The sequence below is a fragment of the Ptychodera flava genome, chromosome 9 (genome assembly GCF_041260155.1).
Source record: "Ptychodera flava strain L36383 chromosome 9, AS_Pfla_20210202, whole genome shotgun sequence".
Taxonomy (NCBI): Eukaryota; Metazoa; Hemichordata; class Enteropneusta; family Ptychoderidae; genus Ptychodera; species Ptychodera flava.
In genome coordinates, this window is record NC_091936.1 from 42,976,996 (window position 1) to 42,999,471 (window position 22,476).

General features: G+C 37.4%; 2 protein-coding genes across 3 annotated transcripts in view; one reads left to right on the forward strand and one right to left on the reverse strand.

Moving 5' to 3' along the window:
- Positions 1-19,652, reverse strand: part of LOC139141096 (GDNF family receptor alpha-1-like) — a 56,124-nt gene extending 36,472 nt beyond the window's left edge. The window contains exon 1 of one of the 2 annotated variants that reach the window (XM_070710670.1): positions 19,315-19,652. The gene's annotated coding sequence lies outside the window, so the exon portion shown is untranslated. The remainder of the gene's footprint in view (positions 1-19,314) is intronic. The other variant, XM_070710669.1, reaches the window with a different exon arrangement.
- LOC139141127 (probable serine carboxypeptidase CPVL) overlaps positions 1-22,476 on the forward strand; it is a 601,148-nt gene that overhangs the window by 167,042 nt on the left and 411,630 nt on the right. The window lies entirely within an intron of this gene.

A 22,476-nucleotide genomic window follows, 5' to 3' on the forward strand; every position in this document is an offset into this window, starting at 1 on the left:
ACTCTTGAAAAAAATAATTGATTCTGTCTGATATTATGTTTGTAGTTGTTAATTGAACGATAACATATATCGCCGAGACTGCTGTCGCGGCAAGAATTTTATGAGATATTTTTAAAGGCGCTGTACTGGTTTAAAAGTTCCGCAAGGCGCCTTTTGTCCTCGTCAACATGCCATGAACAAATTACACTCCATAGTACAACGATTCTACCCTCGTAAACATCAGCCAACACGCCTTCTCAACTCACTTAGCTCAGGGGAACGATACACTTGATCATGCTGACCGTGACCGAGAGATTGATTACGAGCAAAAGACAATTAAAAACAGAACGTGTCTTCATGACGCCACTCAGATGTCTTCAAAGGTCACACCGTCCGTCTCTTGTATAATTAAGGTATTAACCATCGTCCTCTACCTTTTGGGTGATTTCGATACAGCCACAACCGATCCCGATACATCAAGAGCGATAGCTTATCGCAGCAATAAATCAATACAGGCAAAGAAGAAGGGAAGATTTTATCCAGAGGCAGTTTAACATAAAAAGATAAATAAAAGTACGAGTGGTGCTTCTGCACAATTCAAGATTATTTTGACATTTTGGATATTACTTATGAACATTTCGATGCCACTTACTGTTATTACAACAGGTCATTTAGAGAAAGACTAGCAGTTTATCTGTCAATCGTTTATCTGATGTATTGTGTTTTGCCATTTATAGCAAAGTGTGTGAAACAGCTTACATTAATCACTATGTGGCAGACTGATGATAGACGTATCATTATCCTACCCTTTCTAAATTAATTTGTAGACTACGTGTTTCCTCATATTTTGCTGATTCAGGGTAAAAAGAGGCCGTAAACACACGATCGTACCATCATATGTGTATTTTAGCGGAAAACCTTGCTTAATCTCTTTTAATGTTCAACGCTTCACAAAGTGTTCATGAGTTTATGTAAGTTTTGATGGAAAATAGAGAAGAAGATTATACAACCATTCAAGGGGGTTGACACATTCAATCTTATGATCAGCAATTTCAGGGCAATACATTTACTGTACATTATTGTGTGGAACTATTGCCTTCAACATTTAGAAATTCTATCACAAACTATGTATATAAATCTATGATTGGTAGAATGCTCAGTGTGTTTGTATTTTGCGTGAACTGTTAAAGCATAGTTTGTAAGTTTTGCTGTTAATTGTATATTAACATGTAAACATATTCCATATGACGTATCTCACTTTGGTTGACTTCACACAAAATACTGGCATTACCGAATATACTCAACTTCATTAAATGCATGATTTCAACGCATTATTAAAACATTCTATCGATGGATCGCATTTTTTGCCATGACGGCAAATTTGGATAAATCCAACAATACCCGGAAATCTTTCTGACTCAATCTTTAAATTGTTGATGCATGATATACTTTATTATCTTGGTTGAATACGAATGATCGGTAATGACCGATACTTAGTCTGATTTTCAATATTTGTAATATGCTTTGCGTTTGTCATTAAAATAATTTGCCGCCTCTTGAAATAAGTAAAAAGAAGTCATATCGATAAACAAAAAGACGTCGAAATTAGCCAGCAAATAGAACTAGAACTCGAAGTATCAAAAAAAAGATAAGTTTCCGGGGGTTTGAATCTCAAATACGAGGAGCACATGGTACACAAAGTGCAACATCTATTCAAATCAAAATAAATTATATCTTGAAGTGTATATTTTCGCCTTTGAACTCTGTCGTAGGAGTAAATGTGAAGGTCGCAGGTACAGCCGTTATCATTTGAAATCTATCCCTGGGTGCAGGAAGTCAACGTATTCAAAACATATAGCTAGATTTCAAAGTACCTTCGGGGCTGTATCACTAAACCATAATTAATCTAGCTCACCTAATAGACAGTCTATACAGTTCATTAATACAATCTAGCGTTTGCTTTACGTCATAGTCAGCTCGCCTTTTGCGCTAACAAAGAATGCCCTATATCATTCAGTTTTTTCTTCTCCAAATAGCTTGTAATTTAATGTGTACATCAAAAGTGGTTGTTGAGTATTTCATGTATGACGACAGGTATCAAATAATGAAAGTACAATATTTTGACACACTCCCTGTCATTTATGTCTTTACCTTTATTTTGCCACGTCTTCACTTCTACGTGTGTTAACCAACTGTGCAGTCTCATGTACACTTCATTTTGATTTTATGGGTTCATTTGAGTTAAGTTCAGTTCTCAACTATACTGCGGTTTATTTCCTTGAAATAACCATTAGTCAAGTGTAAAGAGCGAAGCTGAACTCGTGGAGACCTATAACATTATGCATCTGTCCTTTTACCCAGGAGAAAACACTGGCTGTCAGATGGAGCCAAACACCTTCTGGGCAGACTTAGCGCGACGTATATTTTTATATCACCGGCCCTGAGATAATCATCTCTTTTACGTTATGGCATATGTCAGAACTGCTGACACTACTAGGAAATCGCCATTTCCCGGCAATATTGTCCGCAATAAATCACCATTTACAGCACTGAGATGGAGACGGTGCCCTCGCGCCGGCGACTCTACGAGACCTTCGGCATGACTGTTGTGGCGATGAATGTTTGTTTACTCTCCAACTGCAGGACGTCTTGTCGTCAAGTCCATAACGGTGGTTTGCTTCCATCGGATAAGACATGGCCAAGCTTGAATGGGCATCGTAAAACATTTCCCAGACTTTCATCGGTAATGTTTGAAGGAAAGTGGCTTTGAGACGACAATCAACGCAACACCGACAGAGCGAATCTGTTTCAAGCTCTCGAGGCGACAGATTTGTAAATTTGTAATAATACAGCACTCAGTGAAAACTATTCTGAATGAAGTGTCTGGACTTTAACGAGCGTCGCGGACAATCATTCAAATAAAAAGAGAAGATAATTTAATATTTGTCTTTTATATTTTATCCTTAGACATGGTTTTAAATATCAAACTAAAGAATTTGTTTTAAAATCTGAAAATAGCTGGCGTTACAGGTGCCGGTTTCTTTCTTTCTCCGGGTCAATATCAACGACGTACCGGTACAAACAAAAGACCATAGAAGCAATGTTATTCAAGTCGTTCTAGTTTAGATGAGGACACTGGAGGGCTCCATAAAAATGTATCTTTGTCTTCGCAACGTGAGTACTGAAGGTTGTGAGTTCGGACTCTGATTGTCAGAGTATTGTAAGGGAGCCGTCATTATTTGCGGTCTGGGGGGAGGGAATTTGATCGGAAACTACGAAATTTCGAGTAACCCCCCCCCGACCATGATGAATTTGAGTAACCCTTATATAACTCAGAAATTTTGACTGAACCCCTTAAAAATTTAATACCAATATTTGTAAAATTTACAAAATACATGTACAGCAATAGTAAAGACCTTTCAAATCCTGGTGTACCCTGCTTGATTATCATCGGTTATCTCATGATGGTTGAAAAGGGTGAAATCAATAAAATGAAATTCAAAGTGACTACAAAATACATACACAAAAGCTCACGCAATAACCAATATCCTTAAGTTGGATGGGTATCATGCCAGGGTTTTCACAAGGATATCTGACTGGGCAGAATTTATAAGTACAGGGGGAGAACACGCGAGAGGCTGAGGGGAAGTGTCAGAGGGGCTATCCCCTATCCTGCATGGAAAATTTTGAGAAATTGATGTGTGCAATGATGCAGTCTTGTGCAATCTGAGAGGTGATTATAATTTGTTTTTACTAAGTAAATCTGTTAGAGCACCCCAAGGGGGAGCACGAGAGGGGGTCTCCCCCCTCGTATCGACAATTTTGAGAACTTGATGTGTGTAATAGTGCAATCTCAGAGGTGTTTCAATTTATTTTGCACTCGGTAAAACTGTTGTAAAATGACATTGAACACAGATATTTTTATAAATTTTTTTTCATGATCAGTGCTTGAGTCACAATATTTAACAACCAAACAATGATAATACATTTTGCAAAAAAAACAGTTCTCAGTTTGCCAGAGATTGAAGTCCAAAGAATATGCAGGAATGAACAATCTGTTACCCTCTTGTGTCATTTCTCCAGCTGCCAGCATCTAATTACAAGCCTGAATATGGTATGATTGAATGTCAAAATGGTTATTGAACTGAAGTCAATGAAAATACATGTTTCTATGATAATAAAGGATAAATTCACAACAGTTCAGTTTTATCCTAGATCCTGTGAAAAATTTGGGAAATTTATGTGTGCAACGGTGCTATCTGATAGGTGTTTCAATTTATTTCGCACAACAAATTGAGTAACCCTTCTTTCTCTCCACATTTTGAACAATCCCCTTGAAGTTTTTTTTTTTATTTTTCGAGTGACCCCAACATTCCTCCGAACCCCCCCCCCGGCCGTAGTTAATGACAGTTCCCTAATATCATATTTATATCGAGTATCAATTCAAATGGTAATTTGATTTCAAAAGTAGTTTAAGTACATTCAGATTCAGAAGCTGGTGAATGTTAAACGCTTGAATCCAATGTTCAAATTGAAACCAAGTTCAAATGGACACCTTTTTCCTGCATAGGTTTGCACATGTAGAATCAGAAAACTGTAATACAAATATGACGAACCACTAAAGACATCAGCTGATGTCGATCCTCTATGACTGGAAAACAACGAGTGTCACTCGACATCTTAACTATAGGAACAGCATCAGAGACTGATCAGGACATCAAACAAGTAAACATCGAAAGTTTATCTGCTGCCCACGCTGAAAGACATACTGGCAGATGACTATGTATATGTGTAGCATTTGTTTAAATGCAAGATTTCTTGTCGATTTGCTCGCTTTTTCGTCATTGATTCGTCTTGATAAGCTTGTTGTATCGGTTTCTTACGATCATCTTGTCTGCGTTCATCGTCTCCATGCCGTCAAGGATAAAGCCGTATCTCCAGTCAAATCTTTGCGACAGAATTAAATACTCTGGAACGACCATGGATTTAGCTTTCTCACCTACACATTAAGCATTTAAATCTCTTCCTTTACTATCAATGTGATGCTGCTAGTGATCGCAGAATTAAGCTATGATTGCCTTGTTGTTTTTTACTGACTTGAATTTAAAAAAATACAAGTTTATAACAAGGTCAGAAAAAAAACGTGGTGAGATCATAGTGTATCAAAGAATTCCTCCCCATTGTCGCTTCTACTTTGACTGATTATTATTTCATCCGAAAATACCGCTAAAACAGCCGAGAAGACTTCTTCGTTTCTCGTGTAACTAGTGATTGGGGTATTTGTCAAAATATGAAGATTTTATTTCTATTCTCCCGTGTGTTCTCTCATTAACGGGCCTTCAATGTCAAAAGTTGTCGCGGAAATGTATAAATTCGCGAAGAAATTAAAGAAAACTTTCGTTTACCTCACGTATTCTGAACAAAACAAATCCTTGGGAATGTTTTACCTCTGCCGTATGGATGATAACCTGCAATAAATCATGACAGACTAAACATATCCAATCGTTACACCTAGGGGTCTAGGGTTAGCAATTATGGGAAGACAGTTAATTGAGGTTTGTAAATCTGCAAAAGGGACAAACTGGTTAAATCAAAACGACTTTATGTTGTCCTAGTTTTCCCAATACACATGTTTCTCCTTATATTAATTTCACAGCGTTCGTTACTGGATAAACTCTATCGATAAATGCGCTGAATGATACAGATCTAGTAATGGCTGACAGACCGATTTACGTCAGTCCTTAGTGACAGCAAATCACATACCTTTCTTGTTTCTAGTTTGAAGGCAGGGCACTACGAGCGCTAATTGCTTTTCACGCAGTATCAGTCCCCTTGAACTGTAAATTAAGTCTTAAATACCCACATATAAATTTCGAAATGACACAACTTGTATATAATATGCAATGGCACAGACAATTTTCGGTGTCATGAAAACATAAGCTTGTAAATGTTATGTTTCTAAAAATAATTAGTGCCATCGATTGAATGAAACTGAAACAATCTCTCTCTCTCTCTCTCTCTCTCTCTCTCTCTCTCTCTCTCTCTCTCTCTCTCTCTCTCTCTCTCTCTCACGCACTTTTTATTGCCGACATGATGATTCTGTAATCAGCTATTCAGTTAACTGTCTAGTACTCTACTGTTTTAGATGGTCCATTTCCGGGAAATATTTCTAACAGCGATAGATGCGTTACTGAAGGATAAATATCTCGCCCTCTAATACAAAAAGCGGGCTTGAAACAGAGAATTAATCCTCACTGAAAAATTCAAAGATTATATTACAACTCGTCGTAGCCGATGGAAACTGTATCGGATTATCAGTGTACTGAAAGATAGAGTTACTCTTCTCTTTGTCGATCCCTAAGCAAGCGCCCACTTCAACTTAAAGTCGATATTATGCAAACACAATTTACTTGATTAATCTTAAGAATAAATGCATGCTTTGTCATTTATGTGGCATAAATTTGACCTTTCCCTGAATTTTACGGGGAGTTTCCCTTTCAATCGTAGCCGTTTTTATTAAAAATAAATCTTTTCGATTTCCGTAATTTATGAATGGTGTATGTTTTATGAGACAAATAAGCAACCAAAGCCCCCGGTACACTTTCCATTTAAAATGACTATTTGTTTAAAAATCACACATATCAATTCAAGAACTAGAAAAGTATTACAAGATCAGCTCAAATTGACATATGTTATTTTTTTTCCTATAAATGAGACACAATTGGGATTCTAAGAATATTTCAAGCAAAAAATTCATGGATTATGCGTGAGTTGTAGCTTTCCAATGTTCACTATAGATGTCGATTCGGTCATGTTTGTTTACGATTCCTCGCTGAAACAGTGACCTAAATAGGTATATAGTGCTGCCTTAAGGTCTTGTGAGTGGCTCAGAGTCCCTTTCCTCTGGCATGTTTAGATACTCTTCTCTATTTCCTCGTAGCAGTAAAGGTCGATCAGTCGTAAGTGAAATGAGCATTAATTAATCACATGAAATGCTCTAGGGTTCATCTTCCACCCAATCGGTAAATTAAGGAGTCTTCGATGCTTTTGTGTCGTAACCCTGAAGAAAATAGGCTAGCTATATACGACTTTAAGTATAACTGTATTCAGTGTTTCTGAATAGGGAGGGGAAGTGGTATGGTGTGATGAGGCGGCAGTCGCACTTCCGTTTCCGTTGCTCAGAGCTGTATATAATGTCGAAAAGCACGTGCTTATTCACCTATTTTTACTTTCACAACAGAATTCAGAATACGCCCCACTCGACAAAGTGAAGAATAGAGAGCATTTAATAAATGAGACGGTAGTTATGGGTAACAAGTCAAATTTGCAGTGAAACTTGTGTGTAGTAATCCTTGATAAATGTGAACTTCCTCGTAGCGCATGTGTACATTTGACAGAAGATCTTTTGCAAGTGAGCGGAGTCATGCAGCTATTCACGTGGACTTCGTTGTTGATTAACGAAACTTATTGTATGTCTTTGAAATATATCTGCACCAATCTAAATGTATATAATGCTCACTCATAAGATGTCTCTGAAAGATCTACTCTGGGATTAAAAGGTTGCTAGTGTTCTACGTTTTACCGATGTGTAGCCAAAGTTGTGACCCTGAAAGGCTGTTTTGAAATTACATCCACAATTTGATAACATATTACTTTAAAAAGTTTTTCTTGCATGGGAAATAATTCTCAGTGCGCATGCTTAAACACACTTATCGAGAATCTTCTGGCCATTAAGCTTATATCATAAACAAGTGTTTGCACATCATTTGACCATCTATTAAGCAATCACGAAACATGCTTTTTTGTGAGGTGCGATATATCAAGAAGTACAGTTCTTAGGTTAGAAAAGCTGTTTTTGTGTTCGTAAATACTATAAGCGGACGGATCAAGTTCATCACACCTCTGTTTCTAGAGATCGATCATGGCTGAAGGTGTGTTTAATCAGTAACGATTTTCCAATCTAACGAGGTCAGGGAGTCTATTGGATTGAATAAATAAGTCCTCTAGGGGATGGTTTTGCCCCAGAAGACAGTTGAACCCTTAGCTAGATACGACTTAGATATATACTGATTGTCAGTACGTTAAGGATTGTCCTGTTCAAACTTTCGCACAAACAGGTACGTTGTAATCAGGAATTGAAATCACAGGAGCCCAGTCAACAAACAAAAGTGAAATCAGTTCTTTTACTGCATGAACCTTTCCTCAACAGGTCCTTTAAACAAACCTTCGTCTCTCTCTCTCTCTCTCTCTCTCTCTCTCTCTCTCTCTCTCTCTCTCTCTCTCTCTCAAATACGTATCATAATCAATCTTTGATACTTCTGACCGTGTCACATTAACCGTATCGGCATTTTCCTATCTATCTGAGAGCACAACATCCTGCCCGACATATATCCTAAACAGGGTGCGAACAAATTCACGTACTAATCTCCCGCTCTTCCATAATTCCTTTATTCCATGCGTGCATGCATTTCTACAAAACATCCCTTTGTTTGCGACAAACCGTCTTTCGATTAACTCCTCGCATTTAATAACATACGAAACTAACTTAATCCATCTTTCATTGCATGATTAAAACGGATTTCCTCTCGTCAACGTTCAATGTTTGCACTGTTTGCCATTTTCGTTTCGGCTCTTTCCCTAGAGGGCCATGGTTTTGTGCAGGGCTTGCCAAGGTAACAAAAACATTGGCAACCAATTACCACCGTTCCATTATCTTACTATGCATTGCTTTCACCACAGTCCCTCTACTGTGCTTTCACGAAGTCTTGGGCAATCCCAAAACGGCACTTTTTTTCTCCACCCAGGACGAAAACTTTACGAATTTCCTTATAAAAACATCTTGTTCAAGAAAGAAGGTTGCGGAATATACAATCATGTTATGAACTTGAAAGGTAAAGTCACGTGCAGACAGCAATAAACACCGGAAAACACGCACTTCCTTAACCAATGCCCATATATACGATTTTGATGTTTCATAGTCATACATGATAAATGTTTGTTATTTACACTACATCCATTCAATTCCAAGGTGATCGGATGATGTATGGATTCACTAAGATTGAAGGGAATATTTTGAGTTCCTCATACCTGCTGTTTAATGGACACTTATATTTGTTTGTCATTTGATTACGTACTTTTACAGTCAGCACACTCAAGGCTGCTATTCAAATAAGGCCATACATATATTCTGGTCAAGGTACGCACTTCGGGATATCGCTGACGCAAGAATGATCGATTCTTGTCTCTTTGAGAGCGATTGCAGATATTAGGAGCACGCAAACAACCAGAAAGGTATTGATAATATGAATTCTAGTAGCCAAGATTTTACATATTTGGTTTCTTGTGAATTTCTTTTCATTCTGATCGAAACTAAACGCTATGATCTGTGATTATGTGCTGACATGTCCAATTATGTGTAGTGAAACTGTTCCTATAAACCATCTACCGCCTTTTAGGTTGCATCTGTCTGTCTTTCTTTCTGTCTATCTGTCTACCAGTATCTGTCTACCAGTATCTGTCTGTTTGTCAATATGTATCCCTCTATCTAGCCCGCTCCCGGGATGTCAGATTAAAACTGTAGAATGAAGAATGTAAATACAAAACTAAATTTTGACTGTTACTCACTTTTCCGCATATATATAGAAATCAGCTCAGACAATTTTAGTGGATGATTCTTGATTAATCGACTGAAGCAAAATTGCTGTCTGGTGTCCCTATGGGATGCCATCGTAAAATTGATTGACATGCTTTTATAAACTGTGAGACAAAAGCCTTTAGCAAAGTTTGAAAGAAACCGGGTTCGGGTACGTTGTAATCCAGTCTCGTGACCGCTAGCAATCCATTTTATTGTGATCTTTTCCTGCCTGAAAGCATTAGAATGAGACTCACTAGATATGAAAATTTCGAATAGCTGTTCAACAAACCCTACTTTGCTGTTCAAAAACAGACAAGTTATCGAGCATATGCAGGTCTTATGCAGTCCTTGAGTCAGGTTTGAAAGATCACGATGTCTTAGCCCTGTGGTCATATTTGATATCATCTCGAGACATATAAACATGTGTGAGTACACATTGATATACTATGTCTTTGTTTAGTTTGAACCAAACAAGAGCAAACAAGTATGAGTAATGAAGCTGGCCGTAGAAAATAAGGCAAGTATATTATAGAAGCTAATCAAAATGTGCATGTATACCCCATAGTATATTTTTCTTGTCCTGGGTTTGGGCTAATTTCAACTTAGGCAGGTTGTAATAATGGCGACAGACATGAAAAATTGAAACGAAATGGCCGTATGGGTTGATATCTCAAAATATGCCAGCGTATAAGAGCGATATCAATTTGTCTGTGTAAATGAAAACTGCAGCAAAATGACCTAGTATTGTGGATTGCATCGCGAAATGATTTCACGGTTACGTGTTCAGTAATTCATAGTTAAATAGAGTGAAGAAAATAAAAACGACCGCAAGGGGAAATATTGATATTTAAAAATACAATGAAATGAAAATGCATGCGGTGGTTCATTGTATTTATGCCACGTTTGAACTTTTTCGGTTCCAACTTAAATGATTACAGATCCTGGGTGCACGCAGGCACGCACGTTAAATGTGTGTTAAGGTTTGTCTACAGCGGCGTTCATACATATAATCAGTACGAGCTGTCACTGCCTATAATTGGCTGGTCCCCGCCTCAGTGACAAGCACAAAGAGGCAGGTAACGGGAAACCGCCATGTATCGAATTACGAAATCTGATTGGTTAAATCATGGGGCGCTGTCATTGGCTGTTCAATTTTACTTTGAAGTAAAGCTAAAATTATCACAGCGAACGTGGCTAGAATTTAATCAAGGATTTAATTAACATTCTTACAAGTTTTGAAATATTGGCAGGTACCAGACTAGACTAAAAAGCCCGCGATAAAAAATGATGCACTATGTGCGGGCATGCGCAATTAACAACTTCCGGGAGACCAAAAACTGTCTCATTTCAAAATGGCGGTTTGCCGGTATCTGCGTCTTACTACGTGCTGCGTCTAGCTAGTCACGTGAGACGCAGTGATCAGCGAATGCCTATAAAGTTGTAAATCTTTATCAAGACAATAAGATTGTCAATACTCTGGCATTCTCCTTGCGCTACGCAATATTCATTTCAACATAAATGCACGGCATAAAATGGATGCTTGAAGATGTAATCAATAGTTTCGATATGACACGCACACTGTGCATCAATGCTAATGATGAAGGTGTGCTCTGCCTCGGATTATACTGGCTTCGTGCCAGCTCGTTCACAGACGTATCATACGAATAATATCAATACTGCAATGCTTTAAAAGCCATGGTCCGAAATATATATATTTTTAGAAAGGCGCTTTATGATATTACCCACATTTGAAAGATCAATCTTTGTTCAAATGTTTTCTGTTTCACGGTGCATTGAATATCTTTTAGTGACAATTCGTAGAAGTGATTCAACATAATTGACGAGTATATTACACTGTCATTCATCATTTCAAGTCAACCTTTCCCGCCTTTTTACTACTTGACTCTTCTATGTTCATCAAACGATATGAAATTACTGTCATCTATCTATGTTTCATATCTCTCTCTCTCTCTCTCTCTCTCTCTCTCTCTCTCTCTCTCTCTCTCTCTCTCTCTCTCTATATATATATATATATATATATATATATATATATATATATATATATATATATATATATATATATATATAAGTATACAGATGTCCTCGTGAGAAATTGTAGTTACTTATCAACGGGGACAATACGGACAAGGTTTACATCAGCTTCACTGATAACACATTTAAGACGCGCTTTGCTAATCACATGTAGGCCTAATCGTTCCGTGACAAGAAATATGGGAACAGCACCGAGATGTCAAAAAGCATGAGAAGGGTACTGAAATATCAAAGTTCACTTGTTCTCTAAAGAACTAAGAACAAAGAATAGGTCTTAGACCTGCTTTTTGTCTTTTAAAGACCAAATAAACTTATCAACGGGAACAACATTGACAAGGTTTACGTCAGCCTCACTGATATCACCTTCAAGACGCGCTTCGCGAATCAGATGCAATCGTTCTGTAACAAGAAATATGGGAACTGCACAGAGCTGTCAAAGTTTATGTGGTCGTTAAAAGACAAAAACTAAGTCTTTGACATCTCGTCAATAATTGACAAAGCATAGAGTTACTATAACATAAGCAAGCGATGTAATCTTTGTATATCAGAAAAGCTACACTTATCAATGCTGACAAATCTATGCTGTTAAACATACGCTCTGAGTTGGTTTCAAAATGTCGACACCTAAACAAATAACAACCTAGAAATATAATGGTACGCCTAAACCATAGAAATAAGAGTGTATATATATATATATATATATATATATATATATATATATATATATATATATATATATATATATATATATTATATATATATATATATATATATATATATACACACACACTCATTTTGTGATGTATATACGCACACACGACCATTAAAGTCATGTATTTCATGTTTATAAAAAATTAAATACAGAAATATTACTTTTTCATTGAAGGAACAATTGAATCCTAGATTTTATCGACTGTTTCAATTTAGCTGCAATGAACCTCGGAGGTCATGTCTTAGTACAGGAAGGAACGTTTATGTTACATCACGACTCGATGAAAAGAGCTGTCGTTTTACCTCATGACAGAAAAAAGTATATAAAAAAGAGGGCATTGACGTTTACTTCGATACTCAGATATTCTAAGCGATGAGATGTACTGACATTGTTGGTTCTTAATGAGAAGAAAGTTCTCCTCCGTACTGCTCGTCGTGACCTATATCGCCGTATGATTAAAGTCGAGTTGCACTGAACAAACCATTTGCTAATTACTCGAATATTTCAAGTTCGTTTCGGCTTTGACACAATGGCTTTTAGCGACCAGTTGTGATGCAATCGATGAGATGTGATCAGAGTTTGACCAGAAACTGAGCAAGAAGGCGATGAATATTAAGCTCATCACCGTGATGAATCCTGGCGTTGCGTAGCAACACACGATACCACTGTCTCCAATATTAATACTCTTCTCAATGGACATAACTGTATCATACATGCATTATAACAGAGTATACGTCATGAAAAAAACATCAGAGCTCATCTGTTCCATCTGTGAACAAATGGAGTAATAGGCACTATTTCCCATTGCATGTTACATTTCCAGTCGAAGTATTATATTTAAGAGTCTTTTAAAAGCCATGCAGAGCTTAACTTAACAATGTAAGACAAGAAACTGTCATTTTAATGGATGGTGCTCACTGCATAAAGTTTTCGTAGACAGTCTGAAAATTACGAATAGTGATCTGCAGACATATTTTGTATCGTCATTTAGGTAAGTAGCACTTGACAGAGAAACAGGTGACAGCCAAATTATCTGGCCCATGAAAACCTGCCTTTCTGAATATCTTTAAGAATTCTACACGGTTTCTGGCTGACGTTTGTATGACGCAGTACTGCCATTGTACGCTTGCAAAAACTGGCGGGAAGGTCTTATGCAGATGTCAGGTTGATTTGTGAACGCCACAGATGTTCGGGTAGATTTGTGAGAGCAATGTTCGCGTTTAGAAAATATAATAATTTGGAAATCCTCCAAAGTTTATGACGTAAGCAGGACGACTGATGCTACTCGTCCACTTTTTTCACACCTCAAGTATTCATTATCTACAAGCAGATATGTTATGTGGGTGGACAGACCCATGCACTTATTATCACAACAAGAACACTCGGTAGACAAACTGTAATGAACACCTTTTCATTGTTTCGACGGTATATATTTACTGATTCACTGTATACATAGAGTGAGATCTTCATACGTAGCCTCCCGAACTATGAAGCTATGATGTGATAGATATATATATATATATATATATATATATATATATATATATATATATATATATATATATATATATATATATATATATATATATATATATATATATATATTTAAAAACTATCTACTGTTGTTTGACCAATCAGAGTGCTCAATTCAGGGTGTTTTATTTACTCGTAAAGCCTTGGTCACCAAATTCCAGAAACGAATGACAGCGCCGTAGTAAAGTACTGTCCAATCAAAAGTGAACATGTCATATTCTGTAGACATCTGGTACGTTTTAATATTCAAATTTGGTAACACAGCGGAAACCAGCTGCAACACAAAATCTGCTGTGCCCTAGGGCATTTATATAATGTGCCCTAGGGCATTTATGGGATGTTCCATTACATTGGAAGGCTATTTCACAAACAAAAATTTTAATTCATATCCTAAACATGTTACATTGACAAAGGGGACGGTTGACGTAAACACATTGAAAACGAAAATATATCAGTTAGGGGCGATAGTTTTTAAGTCGGATAAAACCCTCGTACTCGGGCTCTTCTGGCATATAAAGTCCAACCCTACGATAAAATGTCTCGGCCTGCGGCCCTCGACATTTTATCGTTTGGTTGGACTTTATATACCAGAAGAGCCCTCGTACTCGGGCTTTATCCTATACATAAATACTGTGTTTATTTGCCATAGAAATACGATGTACTATGTACAGAATGTCAAGAGTGGTGTAATATTTGAAAAATATATACAAAAAATGTAATAGTGACATTTCTGCAGAAAAGGTATTGCTATATATTCAATGGAATGTGATCTATGGCTGGAAAACAGGAAAAGCTTAGGTGAAGCTTGCATCATCTGTTTCCCATTTAACTGAAAGTAACCAATCGTAAAATACAGAGGGCTTTTACAATAAGTAAACAAAGTAAACTTGTAAATTAACTCACGGTAAAATGCACAGTGTTGTACGGACTAAAACAGATTAATGTGAAGGACTGAGGCGAAAAATGAGCTATCAGAAAGAACAATAAACACGTAACAAGGAGAAAAGAAAAAATGTAGCAAGGTAAATTTGGTGGATCACTGATTGGTTATCAAGTAGTCTTTTAATTTCGCTTTGAAGCCGTTTCTATTAGGTATGTTACGGATATCATGTGGTATCTCATTCCATATTTTGCCACCGTAATAGTCAAAGGAAAATTTGCCCAAGGTGTATTTCCTTCTAGGGATTTGAACATCCCTATTTGTAATTAATCTTGTTTGGTAATGGTGTTGTGGGAAAAAAAATACTCATCAATACTCATATATACATATTTATATATATATATATCACATCATGATATATACATATATATATGTATGTATATATATATATATATATATATATATATATTATATATATATATATCGGATGATTAAATCTGCACATGTCTACTGACCTGGTGTTTATTTTGTTTGTTCTGTTGGTAACTGGTAATTTTGACTCGTCCTAAAAGGAGGACTTCATCAGGTTTAAGAATAAACAGAATATACAACCAAATCAGTAGACGTGTGCAAATTTATTCATCTTGCTATTACTAAATCACCTGCGAACAACTCAGGTTTACTTATATATATATATTATATATATATATATATATATATATATATATATATATATATATATATATATATATATATTATTGGGTTTTTTCAGTAAATAGTTGCATAAACAATCCATTGAGGAAACCTTAAAAGGTTATTAAGGAGGAATACGGCTCATGGAAAGATATTCTGACTTTCAAATTTTTACAATTCATTTGATCTACCACTTCTGGGAGCTCAATTAAAGCTCCTTGGGTATGAATATTTTTGACCATCTTACTTTTTTGAATATTTTGTTTTTCCCATGCAGTCAACAAAGGGATGGTAGCCAGTTTGAATCTCAAAAATCTGTAAATGTTTGGTACTTTTCTCCTCTGGAACCAAACTGTTCACCGTGACCCCTGATTTTTTATTCTTGATTTGGTAAGAGAATGGTTGAAAGTTTCATGAAGGAAAATGTGGAGGAAAGTTTGAGTCATTCACTTTCGAGGCGTGTGCTACCTTAAGCGAGTACTCAGAGAAGATTTCAGTGTTGTCTCTACATGACGCCAAGTATAAACTTGCATTTTTTTGTAAAATATGACATTTCTAATTCTGCGGGTGTTGAAATTATGTATCGTATATATAAATCACAACTTATCTTAGTTGTATGTTACATATATTATTATTGTGGTTTTAAGAAGATCCCGATGTTTCTATCAAGGGACAATGGAACTCAGTAGTTCGAGATTATCTCACTTTTTGCGCTGTAACTCGCCAATGGTTGAAAGCAATCCAGGTTCCAAGAACATGCAATGATTTTTATCGACTGAGTTAGACACCAGCAATGACATTACATTGTCAGTGACATCCGGATTCAATGGTCTTTTCTAGAAAGAGTTCCACAAACCCACTGCGGGTTTAGACGTACCAATGAGGTTTTGACCGTTTGTTTATTGTACATGGTTGGCTTTCTTTTGCCATCGAAAAGTCAACAAATACCGGGACAAATTCGGCATTCTTGCGAGATTACAAATTCACTTCAGGTCAGCGTTTAATCATACAGTAAAACAGATAGTAGCACTGCTCGGTTAGGGTCGATGAATCATTTAAAGTAAAATTGTTAGACAGTGGTTCTCCTATTTAGGGATTGATCAAAATTAAAGGATGGACATCGGATCTTGCTAGGGATTGATCAAAATTAAGGGACGGACCATTGGGTCTTGCGAGGGATTGGCCAGCATTAAGGGACGAACCATTGGATCTTGCTAGGGATTGATCAGAATTAAGGTACGAACCATTGGATCTTGCTAGGGATTGGCCAGAATTAAGGGACGAACCATTGGCTCTTGCTAGGGATTGATCAGAATTAAGGGACGGACCATTGGGTCTTGCTAGGGATTGGTCAGAATTAAGGGACGAACCATTGGCTCTTGCTAGGGATTGATCAGAATTAAGGTACGAACCATTGGGTCTTGCTAGGGATTGGCCAGAATAGGATGATCAGAATTAGTACGAACCATTGGTCTTGCTAGGGATTGGCCAGAATTAAGGGACGAACCATTGAGTCTTGCTAGGGATTGATCAGAATTAAGGGACGGACCATTGGCTCTTGCTAGGGATTGATCAGAATTAAGGGACGGACCATTGGCTCTTGCTAGGGATTGATCAGAATTAAGGGACGGACCATTGGTCTTGCTAGGGATTGGCCAGAATTAAGGGACGAACCATTGGATCTTGCTAGAGATTGATCAGAATTAAGGGACGGACCATTGGCTCTTGCTAGGGATTTATCAGAATTAAGGGACGGACCATTGGCTCTTGCTAGGGATTGGTCAGAATTAAAGGACCAGTTGTTTTTACTTTTACTGATTTTCTCAAGATTTCTGTTTGTATGTCAATTGCAAGTCCTTGTTATACTCCCTAAAGTATGCTGAAACACGCATTGTAATTCTCTTGTCAACACAGCGTCTATGCGTGTAAAATATAGAAATGAAGGGCGACGCCCTAACCATTAACGTTCATTCATGGGCAAGGGCGAGAGGAAAGCCAAAAATTAACGGGCGAGGTTTGCCGAGCACGTTAATTTTGGCTGTCCTATCGCCGCACCCATAAATACAGGTTAATGGTCAGTGTGGAGTCTGTTATTTCCATTATATTATCAACGAACCCAAGAAAACCGTCAAAATTTACGAACTTTTCGCACGCGAAAGACAATGGGGCCCTAGAACTTGTAATGTTGTATTCACTGAACAGATAGTACACGTGACGCATTGTCACTCGTGCGGTAAAAAATTTGCAAATCAGGAGATTTTTTGGAAAAAGTGTCTAAATTTGGTCCAAAGTGCTCTATTTTATTTTAAAAGTGATCATGATCTTGGGACAAACCACAATTTTCGTTTAAGCTGTATATTTACAATGTTTACGATACTGTGAGTTGTTAATATTATTATTCATGTACACCGGCATGTAAACAAATCATTACTATGTATTTGCAGTCAGTCACGTCGTTCAGCTCGACCAATTAAAATGCGACGGACAGGGCATGGTAATATAATACTATGTAATTGTTTATATTTCAATTCAAGTCTAGACCAGAATTCACTTGTCAACAACTCCAATGCAATTTACAGATGTACAAGTTGAGTTGACAACCTAAATGTTGTGTATCTCGATATACCTTTACGTGTACAGCAAGAAATTGTAGTTGGCGTAAAAGCCAAAATAGTAAAAAAACCACATCAAAAGTTACAGCTACTGAGCCTTTAAGATAGGAGCCATAGGATACTGAGCCTTTAAGATAGGAGCCATAGGATACTGGATCTTGGTAGGGATTCGTCAGAAGGAGAACATGCATTTTTTTTCTTCCTACGCATGCCTTGATTGTACATTTTTCCCTGGTGGGTCAAGACATCACATAGGGCAACGACAAACACACGTCAAATTCAAACTTTGTCGTACAGACAGACAGTAATCAATCGCTGATCAAAACTTAGATCCATATTTCTTTAAATTTACTTACGACTGATCCTACTTGATTCAACAAAGTCTTGTTCAAGGTACACACTCCATGCCCCCCCCCCCCACTCCGCATCACCACCACAACACACAAGATCGTGATTTGTGATTACATTGGTGCCACGTGATTACATTGTAGCAACGCCGTTTCTGCGAATTACGAAGCCGCTTTTTGTGTTTTGTTACTGAGTTGATTTTCCATCGGGCAAAACAATGAGGTAGACCATAGACCGTTTTTTGGGGGTCTATGGGTAGACTGAGTGTATTAGCATAACTTGCACGTTGTCTTTGCGGTGTCACGGTAAATTGAAGAAAAAGACTTCATTTCTCATAGTTCATGTTCTCAGAGTCAAACACTGTGGAATACTTATCCTATCATTAGTGTATCTATCTCCATTATTCTATCACACTGGACTCGATTCTGTATTCCGAATGAGGTGGCCTTGTTGGCTAACAGTAGCGCAGCCCGTGAATCTCAATAATACTCTTTCACAGCACCCCAACGCCGCCCATCTCTCTCTCTCTCTCTCTCTCTCTCTCTCTCTCTCTCTCTCTCTCTCTCTCTCTCTCTCTCTCTCTCTCTTCTAGTCATTTAATAGGGTTAGTTTATTTTTCCGTTTTAAGTCATTCTACATAAGACAGTGTTTTTTGCATTGTAGTGTGGCGGAAGGAAACATTTGTTTCCAATAAAGAGCATTTTCAATGGACTTACAGATAAAAAAGGAATACAGACTTATTTCCATGTCCTACACTGATGACGAAACTCAATACAAATTAGACATACAACTTGGCGCTTAAACAGTCGCGCGATAATTTTCTCTTCCTCATCCATCTGATGGCATCACGAAGGAGCTCGTAGGCACTTACCTAGCAACCAGTCGATAACGTTGATTTCTATGATACCCTCTGTCCGTTGCCCACACATGGAAGCATTTTCGTATCCTGAGATCCGCACTTCGGGCTTCCAACTCACGTTGCTAGAGACGCGTCAGCAAAAACCATGTACTCTCGGCGTGGTATTACGAGTGATGCGACGGCAATAATCTGTCGGCTAGGGGACTCGGTTTCCTATGGTTTTAAATACGCATTGACTCGAAATGTAGTGAGTGTAAGCGAAGGCTGTGTGCGTCAGCGCAAGCAAACTCGCAACAGTCGCTCTTTCTAGTGTAGCTTGATGCAAGTCAATGCAAAGCCCGAGAGGAAATGACATCACGATCTCATTGATATAACGTTGTTAGCACTTTGAGTTTTAAAATGCATGATTTGAATAGTAACATATTATTTACTTCCGGTCTTTCTTACAGCTTCAAAGGAAAACACGCCGACGAATACAACGGCGTGCCCCGATCATCTGAAATTCTGAAATGTAATTTTTGAAAGGGTAAATAAAAAAAGTAATTTTTCTTCATAATGTACACTATAATTTCTAACTGTTTATCCTACTGAACAAATTGTGTTATATAAACACATAGAAAGCAGGGAAAGTATCCAATCGATCAGCCAATTTTTACGAATTTACTTTGCCGTTATATTTACATACTTGGTATTTGAAATGGTTAACACAGATTGAATGAGAATATCGGCATTTCATGTCTTGACTGAAACGGGGCACAATGTTTACACTGACTTTTTTTTTTCAAATTAGGTGGCTATTGTCCACCGACAAAATTTCTCAGCTCGGAAAGAGTGAATAGATCACGTGACAAGCTGAATCCTAACAGTTGTATAATTATATTCTCATTTCAAAATTATTATTATTCAGAATTCTTTTAAAGAATTTCGACAACTCCAGTTAACGTACAGGGATAACAAAAAGGGTACCTGATTGATCACCAACTATGAAGTATCAAAACTCAGATAATTAATTATCAAAGGATCGGACCACGAGCTGTAGATCCGACCATGAGCTATAGATCCGACCACGAGCTGTACGCAGAAGAAAGAACCATTTCTGTCGACAGCGGAAAATTTCGCGCAAGATGATAGCAACACAACTACCATCACGATGAGCGACACCTAGACACCATTAGATATTGAAGTCTTAATGACAAAACTATTGTGTACACATGGCACATAAATAAAGCTTGTACAATATCGGCTTTTTGACTTCATAGCCAGTCAAACATAACTATTGTATAAACGAACTTGTTGAAAATCTATGATCATATTAAAAATCACATGATCATATTGAAACCAAAGACATCTCGCTCTCGTTGTTGCTTCGGGCATGATTTACAAAAATCGAAGGTGTACAGTAAGTGATTGTGAGCGCCCTCCCCTCAAATACGCAACACTAGCACAATCAAATCTGCATGATTGGCTTGATACGCAGCTAATTAGATTATTGCATTATTGTTTTGGGTAATACGACTGGAAACAATTTCGGAAAAGGTTGTCACTTTGCAAAAGCGTGCTTTCCGTATACTTCTTGATTTAGCATATGATTTGCCCTCTGCTGATCTCTTTAGCATGTTTGAAGTTATGTCTGTTAGACAACGCGCCTTTTTAGCTATAAACTGCCTTTAATCGTTTATCTCAGAATCCACCTCGTCCTTAATAGAAATGTTAACTCGTACGTGACATGCTCAACTTCTCTTTTGAATTGTTATGTTCCTAGATTTAATCTCAGGTTTGGTCAGAGAAGTCGTCAATATCGTGCGACGAATGTATGGAATTCACTGTAATTTGAAATTAACAGGTTCCTACCATATTCATGTTTAAAAAAGCTCTTGAAAATATTTCTAAGAATAACATTTCTATTTAAGAGGATTGAGATTTTTTCTGTATGTACATGTAAGCGCAGGTGAATGTTACTCACTGGAGTAAATCGGTCGCTCTCTAAAAGTGTAAATTAATAAATATTAAATAAAATGCAAAGTGTGGCCGTTGGTTAATATAAATCGAATACACAGTCTCGGGCCTTAAAGCCACAGGGTGATGAGCAGCAAAACAGCAATAATCACTATCATTTAATTCCTGGATGTTACGATTTTAGATGTACAGCAGACTACACTGTACGTGCTTCATTTTGAAAATGGCATCACACTGCCACCCCTGGTCTTTATGGCGACATCAACCTTCCTCTCTTAAGGAGCAATGTGATTAAGGTAGACAGATATCCGGACTTTTTCCAAAACTTTTGTAGGCTACCACTTGTGGGAGCCCACTTTAAAGCCCTTGGAGTGAGTACCATAATGTCTTCACCATCCTAGCTTGTGAAAATCAAAACTTTAATTTTCCCTATGGGGATGACAGCCATTTTGAAATTGGAAATATTGATAAATGTTAGGGTAGCTTGTTTCTCTGGTACCAAACTTCGCACAGTCACCCCTTGAATTTTATTCTTGATTTCGTGAGAGAATGATTGGAATTTTTCTCATGAAATTTTGTTCAAAAGTTTACGCATTTCCATTCGGAGGCGCAAAGTATCTTTGTCGAACGTTTCAGTCACATGATTGCTGAAAACAGATCATCTGACCTTTCAGTGATTAGCCATTTACAGTGCAGCAACGAAAAAAACAAATGGTGACATTTTACACCTCAAAACATGTTAGTTAACACCTATGCTGGCTAAAGAGAGGAAATATGAGCGAGTAGGACACTTGAACTTGGCGTTTAAAATGAAATAGTAATATTTGAAAACCCACTCTCTAGTCTGCAAGATGATCTAGGGAGATGAGAATCGCTAAAGAAATTCAGATTTGAGGAAATAACGGCAAGGATGAATATTAGAATATACTAAAGGGGAAACAAACCTTAATTTAAAGGTTAGTAAGTTTGTAACGTCAACTTGTCAATAATCGGTCGGTCTACCCACTGTCCCGTCACTGGGGTAGGAATTGTGCTTCAACGGACTGATAACGATATCTTCTAGTTTGTCAATATACCTTTGCATGTCGGACCTGGCCTCCAGTCGCTGGGTGTTCCTTCTCGTTTTTCGCTTTTCTCTTACTTCCAGACCACACAGTCTTTATATCACATTCTCCTCTCTCTCCCCCGTTTGCATTCTCTGCCTTATCTCTGTCATCT